A 7,144-nucleotide genomic window follows, 5' to 3' on the forward strand; every position below is an offset into this window, starting at 1 on the left:
TCTGACTCTTGATTTTAGCTCTGGTCATGATGTCATGGTCATGAAATCGAGCCCCGCATTGGGCTCCATGCTCAGAACAGAGTCTGCTTAAGACTCTCTCCCTCTCCCCCTCCCCCACGGACTCCCTCTCTTTCTAAAATAATTAATTAATTAATTAAAAAATAAGAAAATGAAAGGAAGAATGATTCTTGGTTGGTAAACTGCATGTGAACTGGGAGAACTATAAATACCTGTTAGAAAGCCTTATCTTTGGGCTTCCCTGAATGTAGTGACCATGTATTTGGGCATGTTCCTTATGGGATCCCTGCAGGTTATGTGTGTGGAGTTCTTATAGGATATTTTGGCTCCTGGGGATTCTAACTCCAAGCAGCTTCTGTATGTAGCCTATCGGAGGCCAAAGAGAATAGTTCCTGGGTGGCACCTTAGACACCTGCATAGACCACTTCGAGGACTACTGTCACAGAAGAGGGATGGTTGATGCTGCCCTAGTGGCAAGCTGTGCTTCCTGCCTTACGTCCTGCTGAGTAGCCTGGTGAAGGCTGGGATCATCATCTGAGTCTGCACAGTTAATTGAATCTTAAAAGACCACTCTTCCTTTCAGTGGGCATTGCGTTGTCTCTCTTCTCCATAGCTCCTTACTTCATGGCACTCATGATGAGAAATATCCCAGTTCTAACCCATAAGCCCCAAAACCTTTAACTCTGAATTTTTTTTTTTCTGTGTAAAAAAGCTAGAAGATGGATTACCAGTTGTGGCTATCCTGGGCCATGAGTTGTAGACAAGCTAGAAATTTAGGTATTTTGCAAAAGTAATTTAATGTTTGCTTTGACTATATCTATAAAAAAAAAAATGCCCTTGATCCTGGAGTAGAATTCCTAGGATACCTGCCCTGTGGTGTAAGCCACTAAATCTTTAGACAGATAATCATTTCAAGTATTATTTTGTTTTCTTAGTTTTCCTATATTTTCTTACTATTTTTCCTTTTTTAATTTGTGACTCTTTTGTAGACTTCTTTTACTTCTCTTTCTCAGCTTTATTTATATTCATTTACTCTTTTTTCTTCTCCTGCCTTGAACTCAATCTCTTGCCTTCAACTTTCTTCCTACTTTTGTTCTTTTTAAATTTCTCTCAATTTTTCTCTTTTTAACCTGTATCTTTATTTCTGTCTGTTACTCTTTGTATTTCATTTTCTCTCACTTCCTCTCCCCATAGGCCTTTTTGTCCACTATTTTTAATATTTTAAGTTCATTGTATTCCTAACTAATAACCTTTTAGAGCACTCAAAATAGTAGTGGAAACTCACATTAAAAAAAAAGAGTCAGCACAACTTCTAAAGTTCTAACTTCATTAACTATCTTCCTTCCCTTATTTTTTTGAGGAATGGCTCCTGAACCTCAATTTTTTCATCTCTCAAGATGGGTATAATATCTGCTTTACCCACCACCATTGAAATGTTGTGTAGGCCCAACAAAATAATGCATGGGAGAGTTAGAAAAACTGTAAGCCATTACAGGAATTATACAAAGAATGTTCATTTCAGCAGCACATATACTAAAATCGGAACAATACAGAGAAGATTAGCATGGCCTGTGCTCAAGGATGACATGCAAATTTATGAAGGAATCACACAAAGAATGACTAGGTACAGATACAGAACTTACATTCATTCTGTCAGGCAAATATGGGAAACCTCAAACATAATTTTTTTTAGGTTTCTAATTTCAAAAATTCCTAATTTTTGTTAGGAATCCTATAACCCAGTGTGTGAAGCTATAATTATTTGCTCTTAGTTTGTAAATATGTAATTATGGACAACTGTATCTTGAACCTAACCATTATTTATAATGTTTCTATGGAAAAATGCAATAAGGTAAGTTGCTAAAAGTTGGCGAAAATAAAACCTAACTGTCTTGGAGAGAACTTTTCAGAGAAATTAGATTGGAAGACAAAACAGGATTTGCATTATTTCAAACATAATCCCAATAACAAAAAATTATTTGCAGGGAAAGCAAGAAGTTTAGGTGCTGTGTTCTAAATCTTTATTACATGGTGGTTCTAAAAGGCTAGATTATAGAACTTAGAAAAGACCACTCCTAGGGGGTTATTTTTTCACTTCGTATTTCAGCTTCATAGTTAATATCTTTTTTATTGCAGAACCTGGGTGAATCCAACCTCTAGGAATTCTGAGTGGAATAATGAGACAGCAGAAACACTTGATCCTGGAGTCTATGGGCATGAATCATTTGAAATAAAAATCAACTGACATTCTAAGCATTGTACAGGACCAAAAGACATTGTAATTGAGAGGTGACTTACCAATGGTTTTTTGAGAGAGCTCTAGAAAAATAAACAAAAGAAAAGAGAAAAGAAATCAGTAGCTGCTCTCAGGCTCTGGAGCCCATAGTTCTCATTTGCATGCTTTTCCTGGTAATCTATGCCACTAAACTTGGGCTCAGCTACAGTGGGTTAGCAAGGATGTTGACTTTCTTCATGGATGCTAAGACAATCTAATCCATATAAGAGCCTCCTTATCTAATGGATCTACTGAGAGGCTAAGTAGCAAAGGTACTAAGTAGAGGTCACCCTTTTGGCCCATTTAAACCCCTGTAGAGGATTGGAAAAATCCTTTTCCATTTAAACTTAATTTTCTTCCTTTCCCCTATAATTTCACTTCTGTCCATCACATTCTGTTTTTAAAAGTCCTTTGTGTGATGTGACTGAAAACCTTATAGTTTGTGTTTGGCACTGGAATGTACATCATTAATGACTTACTGAAATGGTAGGTACAAGAAAACACCCCAAACCCCTGAAATCCCAACATTACTGCAGGAAATTAAAATTCTCTACAGTGGAGAATCAGGCAGTAAACTTACTGATAGGTCCCGTAGCTCCTGCTGAGAAACAGAGAGGGAAAAAGAGAGGAAGAGGGAGAGGGGTGAGGGAGAGAGGGAGATAATCAGTAGGCTTCATCACTGTGAGGGAAATAACCATTCTTCAACCCTCACTCTAGAGGGAGTGTCATAAGTAGAAACCCTAGGAACATCAAGGGTTGCTTGCATGGCAATCCTCAGACGGGCTCCGTGTTGTACAATATAGGGACTTCCAGGAATGGGGGCCTCCCCCCCTTTTTTTTTCAGTGATATTTGTGACCTTTAGAGGATTGGGATAGACTCATTCCATACTAATTCATAATGTCTCCTTTAAAAATTTTTTTTCTCTTTTTTTTCTCTCATTCCATTACGGACTTACTGTTATTTGAAAAGTGAACTTCCCTTGCTGACAGGGCATTATGACTGCTATTAAGAGGGTCCTTTTCTATTTTCTTATGTTAGCCCATGGGCTTTGCAGTCTCTCTACTTCATGCACAGCTTCTTTGGAAACTATGTAATAGGAATGCTAGAGAAGTTGAGAAACATGGCGTCAAGAAAACAGGGCAGATCAGTACTTAAGACCCTGTGGGTGAGAAATTAAAGGAACCAGAGTGGAGAAACAAATTTGATACTTACGAATTGGTGCTGTGAATTGCACTGAAATACAGAGAAGAGGAAAATCAGCAGGTTTGATATTAACAGAATGCTCATGCCTCCAATATTCTTTTTAAAGAAACTGTGAAGCAACTCAACCAGAGGGAGAATTACTAAGGCATATCAGTAGATAATTTTAGCAAAGAAGCCCAATAGCCCTCCCTGCAGATTAAGTCATTTGGTATTCATCTTAAATGAGAAATCTATGGCAGAGGGGAACGTATAAAACTGGGGCTGAAGGTTGTCAATCTTTCCTTCACATTCATCCCTCATTTTTTCCCTCTGTGCCCTGCCCAACACTCAGTTCTCTCAAAGGATTGACACTCCTAGGGGTAGGTGGGATATCAGTTATGTTGGTTTTTTTTCATCACCACCTCCTCCTTTGTCTTTATCATGCTTATTCTTTTCCCTTCTCCTAGAACCAACTGTTCTTATAGTGCTTCCCTCCGTTTAGGAAAAGTCCACAGTAGTTACTTTAATTATTTTTATCATAATAAAGAGAATTTTTTTCTGGTTTTAAATATTTATTTATATTTCATATTATTTTAAATATGAATGATTTTGCTTTCCCTTGTCTTAAACTCAGTGACAGTTCAGGGTGTTTTTTTCTGATGTCTTGAGCATCAGGAGGTGTCAGTAATTCAAACGCAATCATGCAATCAAGAAGCGTGGGTGAGAAAGCCTGGAAATAGAAAGAGCTTGGGTAAGGAGAGGTCCCATAGCTCACAGAAGACCAAAGAGTATCAGAATTAGGAAACAGAAAAGGAACTCACTTATGGGTCCAATGGTTCCAGCTAAAATATGGGAAAAGCAAGACAGACTAATTAGATTGGTTCTTTGGCACAGAAAATACACAGTTTGCACTGAAATTATTTTTGGGAGAACATCATAAATGCAGACACAGGGAACAAAATTTCTACTTCATCAGAAGAGTAAATAAATTTTATTCTTCATTCCCCACCGTGGAGGACCCCTGTAACTACTGGGATCTGACAGCTGGAGCTGCAGGGATGCAGTGGTCAGGGTTCCTTCCCTGATGGGTCATTGTAACTCAGTAGATTCCACAGGCCATTGCCTTTCTTCCACCTGGGCTAATTGGAACTTGTTTAGCCAGAATCTCTGGCCTCATCTTCTGAAGGAGGCAGTGGGAATTTCTGTCTCCTGTGGGTGACCTCAGCTCCCTTACTCATTGGAGTAACTTGGCCTGCAATATCTTAGCATAAAAGGGAATAGGAACTCTCAGAAGGCTCAAGACTTTAAGTGCAGTTGGCTGGTAAAGGGATTGAGGCACTAGACCCACATGCTTAACAATAACAGCCTTCTCCTTTACAAACACCATACACACGGACACCTCTCTCTACCTCTAGGGCTACATGTGCTTTAGTGACACTTCCCCAGTGTTTACTCTTGATTGACTTTGATTATTTTAATCATGTTTCACGGGTATAAATGCTCCAGGAGGAGTAGATACAGCATGTGATTTGTTAGCAGCTCTAACCTGCAAATCACTCTTCCTCTTTAGTGTTGGCCCTGCCCCAGGAGCTCAAGCTCTGAGCATCCTCAGCAGTGATGGATAGAAATACGTTAAGAAATGAATGAAACCTTGGTGAGTTTCATTTTTCTTGTCATTGACTTTAAGGCTACTCTTGCTGTGGAGAATCTGAAGGGATGGAGGAGCTGGTTAAACTTAGATCAAGTGCACTCAACTTTTTATTTCTTTTCTAGCTATAGAGGATTGAAACCCTGTAAGTAATGGTTCTAAGCCACCTGGGGATTTTCTTAAAAATGCAGATTCTGTTTTGGTTTTAGGTGGAGATTCTTTTTTTTTTTTTTTAAGATTTTATTTATTTATTTGAGACAGAGAGAATGAGAGACAGAGAGCGTGAGAGGGAGGAGGGTCAGAGGGAGAAGCAGACTCCCTGCCAAGCAGGGAGCCCGATGCGGGACTCGATCCAGGGACTCCAGGATCATGACCTGAGCCGAAGGCAGTTGCTTAACCAACTGAGCCACCCAGGCGCCCAGGTGGAGATTCTTCATTGCTAAGAAACTCCAAGGTGATGCTAATGCAGATCCCTGGACCCACTTTAAGCAGCAGGCCATTAAGAGACTGGTAAAATCTCAGAGCATGAATAGGTCACTGTTTCCATTTACCACTTTTTTTTCTTTTCTGTATCAACTGTCTCTCACCCATCCCTCATTCCCAGTGCTTCTGCCAGACATGTTCGTTGTAATGTCATTTAAGATGCTATCTGGACACTTCTTGCAGACTTACTCTTTGTTAATAGCAGGGGACCCTCTATCAGTGAGCTGAGTGTGACTGGGATTTCTAGTAAGGGAACTTCCTATCTTTTAACACTTTTATTCTTAACACTTTTTCCTTGGCCATTGAATCTCAGGACTTTGAGAAATTTAAAAGTGATAGTACTTCCTCAGGAGGCTCCCAGCTTATTAAAGTAAGAATAGGGAATAAAGAAGGAGAAAATAATTGACAATTTGTGCAGGAGGAAATAAAAACATCCACGAATAGGAGAGTCTTACATATTCTAACAGTGTAGTAAAGCAAAGCACATGGGAATTACAGAACAAGAAAGAAACTTACTTATGGGTCCTGCAGTGCCAGCTAAAATATAAACACAAACAGGTAAGTCTGGAGAGAGTATGACTGAAGGATGTACATTTCAGGGAGCTTCAGGTCAAGCATTTACTACATTATTACATTTACATGGAAAGCAGTAAGAAGGTAAGTCTTCATTCCCCCCCTTTTTTCCTTAGGAGACTCTTAAGATCATATTTCCTGCAATTATTTTTCTTGTTCTTAATTTTTACTATCTTCCTATGGTCAAATCCTTCTAAAAGTTTCTGTTTATTTTTGGTAAACAACTTCATCCAACCAAAGGATTTTTCCTTTCACCTATGAATTAATTTTAATAGCAGAGTTTCCACTTTGCTAATTAAGAAAATTGTCACGTAGAGGGATCCTGAAATCAGCCTCAAATTCCTCACACTGGTAAAGGAAAAGGAGAACAGTAAAACAGTGAGTTGTCTCCTTTCCTCTTCCTTTATGTGCCTACTTAACCCCCACTCCAGGGCCCCCTCCCAAAGCAGGCACTTCGTAGAAGATTAAAAAACAAAACAAAACTGAGTTGAAAAGTAGGAGAAACTTACATAAAGTTTCTGAAGTTCCTCTGAGGGCTTTTGCATCACCTATGATGAAAAATGACAAGAACTATGAGAGATAAATGTTGTTTAAGCAAAAAAAATTGACAAATATAATCTCATCTAGATTTAGACTTTCAGAGAGCAAGAAGTGTAGGCAATCCCATTCCCTCCTCCCCACATGTGCGGTACAAATAGTCTTGAGGTTAAAGATCCAAGGCTAGGGGCACCTGGGTGGCTCAGATGGTTAAGTGTCCAACTCTTTAATTTTGGCTCAGGTCACATTCTTAGGATCCTGAGATCAAGCCTCATGTTGGGCTGAGTTTGGAGCCTGCTTAAGATTCTCTCTCCTTAAACAGTATGGAGGTTCCTCAAAAAGTTGAAAATAGAGCTACCCTATGACCCAGCAATTGCACCACTGGGTATTTACCCCAAAGATACAAATGTAGTGATCCGAAGGGGTA

At 39.2% G+C, this 7,144-nt stretch overlaps 1 non-coding gene across 1 annotated transcript; it reads left to right on the forward strand.

The window, feature by feature from the left end:
* The first annotated feature begins 1,529 nt into the window (after nucleotides 1-1,529).
* LOC115941936 (U6 spliceosomal RNA) lies at nucleotides 1,530-1,634 on the forward strand. The gene has a single exon (XR_004076596.1). It is a non-coding gene; the product is annotated as a U6 spliceosomal RNA (small nuclear RNA).
* The last annotated feature ends 5,510 nt before the right edge of the window (nucleotides 1,635-7,144 follow it).

This window comes from Leptonychotes weddellii, chromosome 8, assembly GCF_054177405.1.
Source record: "Leptonychotes weddellii isolate Sample4059 chromosome 8, ASM5417740v2, whole genome shotgun sequence".
NCBI lineage: Eukaryota > Metazoa > Chordata > Mammalia > Carnivora > Phocidae > Leptonychotes > Leptonychotes weddellii.